The 11,292-nt window shown below is 34.7% G+C and overlaps 1 protein-coding gene across 3 annotated transcripts in view; it reads left to right on the top strand.

Annotated features, from left to right (window-relative positions):
- The first annotated feature begins 8,187 nt into the window (after nucleotides 1-8,187).
- Nucleotides 8,188-11,292, top strand: part of LOC132260261 (protein doublesex) — a 72,028-nt gene continuing 68,923 nt past the window's right edge. Inside the window, exon 1 of one of the 3 annotated variants that reach the window (XR_009468357.1) lies at nucleotides 8,188-8,644. The gene's annotated coding sequence lies outside the window, so the exon portion shown is untranslated. The other 2 variants (XR_009468358.1, XR_009468356.1) reach the window with 2 other exon arrangements.

Raw genomic sequence — 11,292 nt, 5'->3', positions numbered from 1 at the left:
CAAAAAAAAACTAAGAAAAAAAGGAACACTTTAGAGAATATAGAGGTGTGAAAAGGACAAATTTAGAGATATTTTAGGAAAGAGTGAGTGTGAAGAGAGACTTTTCGAGAAAAAAAATACATGTGAGTGATGACAAAATTATGTATTTTGCGCCATTAAGAAATAAGTACAGTAAAGTAAGTCTATCCATTGAGACGATGAGGGAGTGTTTTATAATTTCAGGAGGAGAAAAAATGCAACCTAAAAAGTAGTGTAGAAGGAAATATTTTTCACACAGATTCGAAGGACAAAAAGGCAAACACTGGCGTAATTAAATAAAGGAAATGTGTAAAAAAAAAATTATGTGTAATGACAAATTGAACGAAAAATCCAGCATGACAGCGGCATCTGTTGGTGTGGATGCAGAATTGAGGATCGCGACATAATTTCGATCGTTTTATCACACACTTCTGAATGTGAGACAGAGAAACTATCCAATGCGATCAAGTACATAACTATTGTGAAAGGAGTATTTTTGTATCAATATTTTCTAAACGTTGGTGTATTTAAAACAAGAAGAAAAAAAACATGATGGAAAAGTATAATCAAGAAAAAAAACTAATATTAAAGCAAAATTTAAACGAGAAAAAAGTGGATGAAAAAAGTCATTATATAGAAAAATTTTAGATAAATGAAAATATTATATAGAAAAGTAATTGTTTTCTATTTTATCATTTTAGGCTTAGGAACGTCGGATAAAAGATATGAAGAAAAAAAAATGATGAATAAAGTAAATTTAGGGACTTTGATGATGCAAAAAGTGTAAATATTGATAAATATTTAGAAATGGTGGGTGAAAAAGTTATGGCATGTGAAGCTCAGAAATATGAAGGAAGTGTGTGGAGTATTGAACGAGGATCTGCATCCTCATCGCCAGGGCCGAACTGTCGTGCAATGGTCAAAAAATATGAGAGGAAAATTAAGGATAATTTTGTAAAAAGGACTAAAAGACAACAAAAAACACAATTTATAAATTAGTACTAACCCCTTATTATTGTATTATGTAAAATTACCAATTAATCATAAAAAAAACTATTATTATTGAATAGATATAGAAGGTATATAAATGAAAGGATTAAAATGTTTCTATATATTTAATAATGCTGAAGAATGAATTACAATTTCGAAGAAAGAAGAATTAAACTATGTAGTGAGGCGAGAGACATGGGAAAAGCAACACTGATTAACGAAAAAAATGAAATCTATTATGGTATCTAATTCTATGGGTAGAGAAGACGTGATTATTCTCCTAAATTCTCCATCAGGTTTGACAAAGAAGAAGATTCGCATTAGCGCGAGTCAATTGGAAGATCTTTGTGGACCAAACCGAAAAGCATGAAGGAAAACAGATCAAGACAACCAGGTCGAAGAGTGAAGACGAAAAGCAAGAAGGAAAAAAAAGTCGAAGCTAGCCATTGTGAAACGTACAAAAAACCTTATAAAATAATTGAAGTGAAAAAAAAATTAATGATGAAAAAGAAATATATTACAATTAATTGCATTGTGTATAAATCTCAAGTATTATTGGCGTCTGTTTGACGATTGGACGATAAAAGAGCATAATTGTAGAGGCCAATCGAATTAATAAGAATATCTTATCGAGTAATGAAAAAAAAATGAGAAAAAGTGAAATATTTGTGTAAAAAAGTGACAAAAAAAATTAAGTAAAACTATTGATAAGAGAATTGAAAAGCTAACAAGCATGAAGTAGAAAAAAACATGAGAAGACCAAAAGGTAAAAAAAATTCGAAAATGGTTGACGCACATTTACGCCGTTTTTTAATTCCAAGTAATAAAAGTGAAGAAAAAAAATGAGAAAACAAAGTGAAATGATGAGAAAATAATATAAATTGACATAAAGATTACCAATCACATTATTTAAACTTAACATCATAATCATTAAAGCAAGTATCAATATAATATTTACGCCGAATTATTTATCTGTAAAACTTAAAAGCGTGTCATTGTCCATTACATGTTATTATCTTTAGAAGTTTTTCAAAACTGTTTGGTGTATTTAATTAATTATAATTAATTGCGAGGCATATTTGAGTGATGAATATGCAAGAACGACGTACACTAACAATTTTTGTATCATAAGAAATAGGATTTCTTTAGTTTACTTCTCATTAAGTGACTCCAATTTGTGAACTTTTTTCAGTTGATAATTTCTGTGCAATTACTTAATTTTCTTATCAATATAACTTGATTCTCACAACAATATTACTTAATATTCTTAAGAATATCATTTACCTTACAGAGAGAGAGAGAGAGAAGCATGCATTGAAAAACAAGCAAAACACATAGAATATTCATGATGTACAATTTCATTTATTTGCAAAATGTTTCTTCTGAATTTTCTGTATAACCTTTGTTCCAGTTCTCTAAACCATTCGGAATCGTTGACATTAATTACGAAATTTTCCTAGAAAAAGAGAAGAAAAAAATTTTAAAATATGATGAAGAAAAACTAGAAAGCGTTTCACAAACTTTGAACTTTGGGTTAAATGACAAAAATGCGAAAAAAAAGAGAAGAAATGTGACAAAAATTACAAGTTTTGGGCGAAACTAATGTGAACAAAAAATGGCAAATTTTTTTGAGAAGACGAGGAAAGGAAATACTAAAAAGGTAATGATGAAATTATAAGAAAATTGTATAAAAATCATTGATTCGGAATACAAAGAGTTGTTTTATTTATTTAATTATGTATTTATGATATATATAAAAAATTATATTGTTTAATTTCTCTTGAATAATAAAGTTTTTAAAATCATAAAAATGCTGGTGTTATTGGATCTGGGCGAAGCACGCTCCGTTCAGAAGCTCTCAATAGCTTCCAGAAGCTTCCGATGCTCCTGGCCAGCAGGTCTTCAGTGCGTCCAGACGCAATTTTGACACCAGCGAAAGAAGTTTGGAATTGGAACAACGCGCGCTTTTCCTTTGGAAAAAGCATGTTTCCCGTCTGCGCAGTTGTTTCTCAAATTGGACATCATATTTGGCCAGAAAAAGGGTTTTCTCGAATCTTTCCGGCATTTGTCAATACATGTTTCATGCTTGCTTGAAGCAATGAAATTGAATTCAATGGTTTTTTCGGTTAGCCGAGACATAATCCGCATATCCTCTACTTTTCGGCTGTTCTGGTTGCTGAGAGGGCGTGCGGAGCGGTTAGTGGGTGAGTGAGTGACCATTGGGACAACGCATATGCTGCATGTAAGTCATGACGCATTGCGGAGGCTCGACTAAAACTGTGTCCTCGCTACAAATCGCACAGTGACGCTTTGTTCGTGCTTAATTCCTTTGCGATTATCACTTTGCACAGTATCATAAATGAATGTGAACTAAAAGAATTTATACGTGCTCAATCCACAAGAGAATTCCCCCCTCTTCACACATCGCCGCATACAAGAGTAAATTTATGAGGAGGGTTTCTTTCTCTCACCCTGAACTCTGAAATTTCCCCAGAAATTTCAATTTGTACAGTAAAATAACTCCATTGTTTGCCAACGGAAAGTGCAGAGAGAGAGACTTTGATCAACACAGTCGAATGCGAAGTGCCCAAGAGAGTGTCCACAATTATTATTGAATTTGCCAAGTTGTACCAAATAGATGTAATTATAAATAATCTCTCTTCGTCGTATTATCAAACAGGAACAACTTTTGCAATTCTATTTTGTCTCTCTGGCCTTTCTGAGTTGCATTCAGGAGCTGCTGTGTAGCCAAAGGAACAAATATATGTGGGAAAATGTATTTGCAAGGTTCACAATTAAATTTGTCTATTAAGTGCTCAAATATCAGCTTGAAAATTCGTTATTCGAGGTTTATACGGGATTTAATAGAGTTATGGGGGATTGAAATATTACCTGATTTGGAAGTTGAGAATCTCAAGAGACCAAATTAGTATTTGTAAATGTATAAATTTTGGCCAGAGAAATAATTACAGTTGAATGCAAGTAAATAGAGTCACATTGTATAATTATTTTTCCAGGTGTAATTCGTGGTATTTGAGGAATTTTCTTAATCACGCTCTTTAGATCAAAACTGAAATATTAAACAAATACAAACATACATTGACATATCGGAAAATGTCGAACGTACAATTGTGCATGCAAAAAATGCTCATGTTAAGTTGAAAATAAACCTGACCAATTGCGAAAGTTGACGAGAAAATTGACCAAAAGCAGCGAATGGGAGTCAGTTGTTTCGCTAGCAACTTTAAGAAAGAGCATGAACCGAAAGATGATGTCATCACGTTTAAGAAAATGATGAATTGACTAGAGAGCTGCGACGTCGTGCATGAAATGTAAACATAACACGACTTAATATCATTGTCACAAAGGTGCATATCTGTAACACATGTAAAGTGTTCAGCCGTGTTTTGATAGCGAAAATCTATTCATCTACTTTTTTTGAAGATGATGAAGATCATCCCAAATGGTTCAGATGAAGATCGAAGAGCTGCAGATGATATTAAATAAATTTACTAAAACAACAATCTTCCTGCTCAGAAGTGCAAGCTTTGTATGTTCTTTCATTCCACTCATCTTTAGCGCTTCTGCTCAGGATATACAGAGGCAATAGAAATGACTTTTTCTTGCCTTCTCTTGACAATTCTTACATGATCGCTACATTGTTGGAGCTCATTAGAGGAAAAACACAATAAACAATTGCTGCCGGAAAAGGGAAAAAAATCCTCCAGGATTGTCCAAGTCCTGCTTTGCTCGCCGCTCAACGGCTGCGGAGGCTGCGTTGCACATTTAAGGAAGATCTGAGTTGTTTTTCACCTCAATTTATCATCATTGAGTGCTCTCGAGAAGGGAATAAATGGTGTGCAAAAAGGGAATGTTTCTGCAATAATTAAACCTTGTACAAAATTGAATGATAAATTAACTCAATAAAAAAGCAGAGGTGCCGCCGAACTCGAATGCCAAGCGACTGCTCGAGGGCCGAAGCATAACATCTTGATAGTGAGACTGGCAAGAAGTGTACTTCAAAGTTTCGTTGATCATTTCATCAATACGCCTTTTAATTGAAACGTATCATTCGCAGAATCATTTCCAGAATGTAATTTGAGGTGAATGCTTCGGTGAATTTCAGTGTGAAATTTCACACGAATGCCTAAATACACTGAAAATAATAACAAGGCAAAAATCATCGTTTAAATAAACAAGACATACACCTTTTTTTCACTGTGTATTCAACTCTTCATCTTCTGCTCATTCGTCTCTGGCAAAGAATGAAGCGACAAGTCTCATTCATACATAAACTGAAATACACTTTTAAGCAAAAAAAGAGAAAAGTATCATGTATAAAAAAAATATGCGAAATAATTTAGTTTCCGTTTTTATATTTAAATTCAATCCACGACTTTGGAGATAAGTTCTTTTCTATGCTGTTCTCTGTGTTCGGCAACTTTGTGCATATCAAGTGGATATTCGTGGTATTTTGGCCTATCACAGGAGATTCGAAAAGAATTTTTATCAAAACTCCAATTTCCATATAAATATTGCATGGCTCTCCAGAGTGTCACACGACTTTGATGAATGAAGCTATCAAGAAGACAGATGACAATTTGTAATTTTCAATCAACTTTCACTAGTGTTAATTGAAAGGAAAATTATATCATGCACATTGATATTAATTTGAAGAGGCAGTAGATTATATACGACACTTACTAAGTTGATATCACACGTCGTATCTTAATTGCCATCGCTATAGGACTCTCATCAGTATAACTCAATCGCTCTCGTTGACCTCACACGATGTGTTCTGCAAACATACAATGTGCGTAGAGCATATAATTTAGCATGCAATCAAAGAGCAAAAATTATAATTCCCATTACAGATATTAATCACGAAATTGTCGCATATTATTTCTTGTACTTCATTACATGACACAATATATTCGGTCATTATTGTGTCCATTTCTTGTGCCACCTCAAAGGAATCTCACTTTTTATATCACAACTCCGTGGGGAAATGCTTGAAGGGAAGCAATTTAGCAGTGGGAAAAATGAATTCTTTCACACCTCTTTTCATTTTCATGAATTTTAATTGGGAGTTCAACAGAAACGCTTATTAGTTTCATTCCAAAAAAAAATATCATGTACAATGTGTGTTGAGTGAATTTCGAGTGGCTAATGGAGAGACAATTTAAGGATTGAACTTTCACAGTAAAAACGCGCACGACATCCTTGCATTCCATGCAGCCAGCGTAATAAAAGGTGTCGACTTTTCTTCAAAATATTTGTCTTATGCAAACGAAACCGTCATTCAGTTAACACTTGCAACTTGTGCAAATATCCACTGTAGGGTATTTATGACTAGGATGGAGAAAATATTGAGCCTCGCGCTGAATATTCTGCATGCCAAGTCACAAGACAAAGTGAATGGCGAAGAAATTGCACAAAATATCGAGGAGGAAAAAAAAATACTATAAGGAATGAAGGTTGCTTGGAATCAAGTCATTTCTAATTTGTGTAATTCAATATTCATTGACAATTTCACATAAACTGGTTGCATAAAGTTCTAGTTTATTTTCCTTGCTTGACGAGGAATGCAGAGTTTAGTTTAACATTGGAAATGCCGTTGTCTCAATCAACATTATGTCTCTTATCGCATTCTTATGTGTTATAGAATGCTGATGGAAGTTTACTTTGTAATTTTCCTGCACAGAAAGGTTTCCACCCACACACGAATGCCTCGAATACTACACAATCTTCGGCGTTTCACATACTTTTGAAATAGCCTTTTTTGGTATTTGTGAAGAACAATTCGACATGATCTCAAAGTGAAAGGGTGAAATGTATAAAATATCTTCAGTACTGGATTTTCTGGCATTTCATGCCATTTCAAGCAATGCGATGGAGAGGATTTGGAAATTTTTCGTACACTTCTTATCTGGAATTTAGAACAAGATAAAACATTAGCGTTCTGATTGAGATGAAGAGAGATTAGAACGAAGAGATTTATGAGAATGGGACAGTTGCACACAAAGTACAAGTCTGTTTAGTCAGTCTCGTTCTCCAGATTTGGCAGCATGGAATGTTAATCCGGTTTAAGACATCTTAGAGATAGTGTCTATATGAAAGTTTGGTCAAAAGCCGGTTAATTTTTCTCTGATAATCATTTCTATTGGCTAATTAAATGATATTCCAAAGTGTTTCAGCAAAAATACAGCGTCTTTAAAGAGATTAAATTTGTCACAATTTTCTGCTGGGATCCACAAAACCTGTTCCATTTGAAGCAATAAACATTCCTCGTTCTAGATTATTCTTTCTCTTCGTCCAAGAGAAACGAAAAGACTCCCTGAATGGGTGTGATATTCGAGAGACGTATTAAGTCAAGTTAACACGAGAAACTTAAAAGGAAAGAAGAAGAGTGGCGTTAAAGTGGGCGCGGCACTCGAGAGGGAGGGCCTTACCAAAACCTTTAATTAAAATTCAATTTATTACACCATCAGTAGGTACCTAGGCTTTAGAAGGTTCGAATTTACTGTCTTATAGATTTGTGATAATATATTTGTATGGTTGCGATCTAACTATCAACATCGGGAAACCTCATTCACCCTTTAATGGGCAAGTTTCAACAAAATCCATTATGAAATTGAGTAATCCAAAGAGTTTGGGGACCATTATTCAATCGGGCAGTGTCTACTTTATGTCTCAACGTAACGGTCCACGATACATATCTAAGACGCTCAATAGAGATACAGTTGGAAGTGTGTCACGTGCGAAGCCATCGGCTGGGATCATGTCGGATGGCGAGATGAGATGTCAAGGGCCAAAGGACCCGAAAGACACTAAATCCAGAGGCACATTATTAGGCACTGCAGCAGTGCAAGAATGTTGGCTGAGAAAAACGAAAGTCGTGCTCAGGTGAGCCACGCTATTGCCCTGAGAATGAATTATTTATGGCTGGAGGGGGACCTCTATCTCTTTCAATTTTGTCGATACTTTTGCACATCGCACACTCGCGCGCAGAGTCGGCTTGAGCTGCGTGGAAGTTGGTCACTTAGCGTCTCGATCGCGGGGCTTTCGAACAGTGTGTTTCTGCTGATAAAAGCGCCTGCAATTGAGGCTGGATTGAGTGCCATTTTCGCGAGTGTATCTGTGCGCGACCAGTATCGCAATGCCAGACGATCTCCTATCGCTCGTCGCGGAGGTGTTCTCTTGAGAATCGCGAAAAGTCAAGATTTTGCAAATAATCATCGCGAAATACATATTCATGCGAGACGTGACTTTGTTGCGAATTGTTGCTGTGTGTTGGTGACTTCTCGGCTATATTTAAATTATCTTCAAATGTGATACTGCAAATACCGCAGCGATATTAGCGGATCGCAGTGTAGTGAGAATCGCGCGTTGTGCAGTTTCCAACCGGCCGCAACCTTTCAATTTATTGGAGCTAAAATAAAATCATCAGATCTGATCTATTTGATATAGAACGAAACGATAATCTGCATTTCATACAAATGCTCACACAGATAACGCGTTTTACTCTCAAGTGTTGGTGAATTGCCACAAATGAAGCAGAAAGTGGCAGTAAATGCAGTTTAAGGATATTTAATCACAATCACTGTGTTTTATCAACCACATTGTAGTGCATTTTGTAAGTCACGATCGCATAACATCTGTGAATACAATTGGATTAAACCTGGAATCAATTTATATCACTTACTTTGTGTATGACTTTATCAATTCAATTCGCCACATTGTGTTCGCCAATACATCGAGACAGCTGTTAAATTACGTGGTGTGCGAAAATAAATAGTCCGTTGTGCTCTTTTTCTACGTGTAAACTATGAGCAGTATCGCGAATTTCAATAAAAACTGATAGAGTGTGTTGTGTGACTTAATTTATGTTCTAAAGACATGGAGTCTCAACTGTACATTTTTTGCCACATTTCTCCCATTCGCTCACACAATCTGAGAGCCTCCATTGGCGCACTATATTCGCGACGGCGTTGCTGAGATAAGGACCACAGACAAAGTCACATTGTATCAGAATTGCAAAATTTACCCAGACGAGGTCAAACATCTGTCTAATTTAAATTTTTTTCACCGCGAATCCACTAACTTGGCGCCGGTCAACGCAATTTTTCTTGGGCATTTCTGCGCGCATCGAAGCACTTTTGATGGGAGGGGAAAAGAAGTGATGCTAAACTGTTGCAAAAATACTTTATACATGTATATATTTGTTTATTTTCCACCTCAAGTTCTGTTCGCCTCGATCATAAATAATAACGGATTTAATGATAAAATTAATGCTATTATGTGATCCACTTAAGCAAATAAATTCATGCCAGTGTCGCAGGCAAAGGACTGGAATTAGAATATGATTTTACAATTTCTGCAAAGTTGCTCAACAGTGAAATTTTCAAGGTTCTTTGTATCATTATGACCATGTGGAAAGCAAGAAGAAAATGCAGACAGATCAAAGCCCCGCAGACAGCCAGTCTTGTGGCAATGATTTTCACAGTGGATGTTAATATTAAGAGTTATGTGCATTACATTTAATTATATATGTATATGCAGAGCATCTTCATAAGTTACATACAAATCTTTAACAGCGATCACCCATAAAATTATATACTCGCCATTTGATTTTTTATGCACTCAGTTGAGAATAATCACGTTGAAAGAATGCAAATGGCATTTCGGAGAGTGCTAAAGATCCATCAATATTTCTTGGTGAAAAGATTTATTCAAACGAAACCAATGAAAATAATACATAAAAAAAATACACACATATTTGAAGAGATTTGTAATTAAATCTATTTATAGAGATGCAAAAAAAATTCACTGACGTACGAGCTTTCCAATACAAGTATTTCTGTTTGGATATTCGTACAAACGTTACACAAAAATCAAATGTATACAAACTCTATTGTTCATGTAAATTTATTCTTCACACGTTAAATGAATCGTACAAAATTGAATAATTGTGTTTGACTTCTGAATTAATCCTTTACATTGTTATAAAGTTAAATTCTTTTACATACATATTTGATCGCAAATTATCTTATCTGAAATACATATCTTATGCAAATATATATCCAGATGATGTGAAGCGTCTTGGGGTGGAATTAAGGGGAAAATCACTCGCGATTTTAGACTTTTAACTTTCTGATTATTCAATCATTTTTTGATTATTCGTGATTTTTATTTAAATTGTGATTCTTTTCTCCACAAATTGCCGCTAGAGGGCAGCAGTTTGAAGACAGGTAGAAGTTCTGATTATATTTCTTAAACCATCCTGACCAGAATCAGACCCGGAAGTCATAGACTGTGAGAATAGGGAATAAATTATGCGTAAAATACGATGAGAAATGCGTTCTCCACGCCAACTTTGCTGCTTTCTGGCGATAATATGTGGAAAATATAATCAAATCCTAAATATATTTAAAATTTAATTAAGTATTTAGAATATATTTAAACAAAACTTGATTTATTTAAATATTTTGCTTAAAATATTCAATTTTTAATTATTTAATAGTTTTACTTCAATATGATATTTAAATATTTGATTGAGAAAATTAGGATTCCTCAAAAATCGGCTAGTGACTTTCCCCTTAAATGCAATAATGTGTTAACAAATTGTCATTCTACATCTGATATCGGAATTTCTTTATTGCGATTCCTCAATTGCGTGCAGAGAACTTGTTACTCTCTGCGCTGACTTAAGTAATCGCGAGTAATCGCATTTTTTCATGTTCCGCATTGATCGCTTTTGATACACAGAATTTAGACGCTAAACTGGCAAGATACACACTTGACATAAATCAAGCAAATGAGATTATTAATGCCTTCAAATGATTTGACAATCAGACACACAATCAATTATGCATTTGCTACCTTTTCTGCAAGAAATCAATCAAGTCTGGCAGGAATTGTATTTCATATCTATGAGAATGTTCCTTTTTCAAAACACCCCAGAGAGGATTACCTTCAAGCTTGGCAAGTCTATTTGTATGTAAGATCAGTAGAAATACTGAAAATGTATCATAGAATTTGCATTGCTGCACAAATTGAATTTCTTATCTGGCAAATAGAACGAAAAATCGTGAGGCTCAGCGTGAACCTTTTGGTCCTCAGGAATCAGCGGAAGGGCATGAGTTCCAGATCGCGCGCTCCACAATATGAGAAGATACAGATGGCTTAAGAAGTGATAATAAATTTCTCTCAGATAACCTTCACCCCGTGCGCTTCATGAGCGCAATAAAATACTCCTCATAGTTGAAAGAGATGTTAACCCGG

Source organism: Phlebotomus argentipes, unplaced genomic scaffold (genome assembly GCF_947086385.1).
Source record: "Phlebotomus argentipes unplaced genomic scaffold, Phlebotomus argentipes genome assembly scaffold_18, whole genome shotgun sequence".
In the NCBI taxonomy this organism is placed as follows: Eukaryota; Metazoa; Arthropoda; class Insecta; order Diptera; family Psychodidae; genus Phlebotomus; species Phlebotomus argentipes.
Note: the sequence above shows the minus strand (reverse complement) of the source record. Positions and strands in the feature narration are given on the sequence as shown.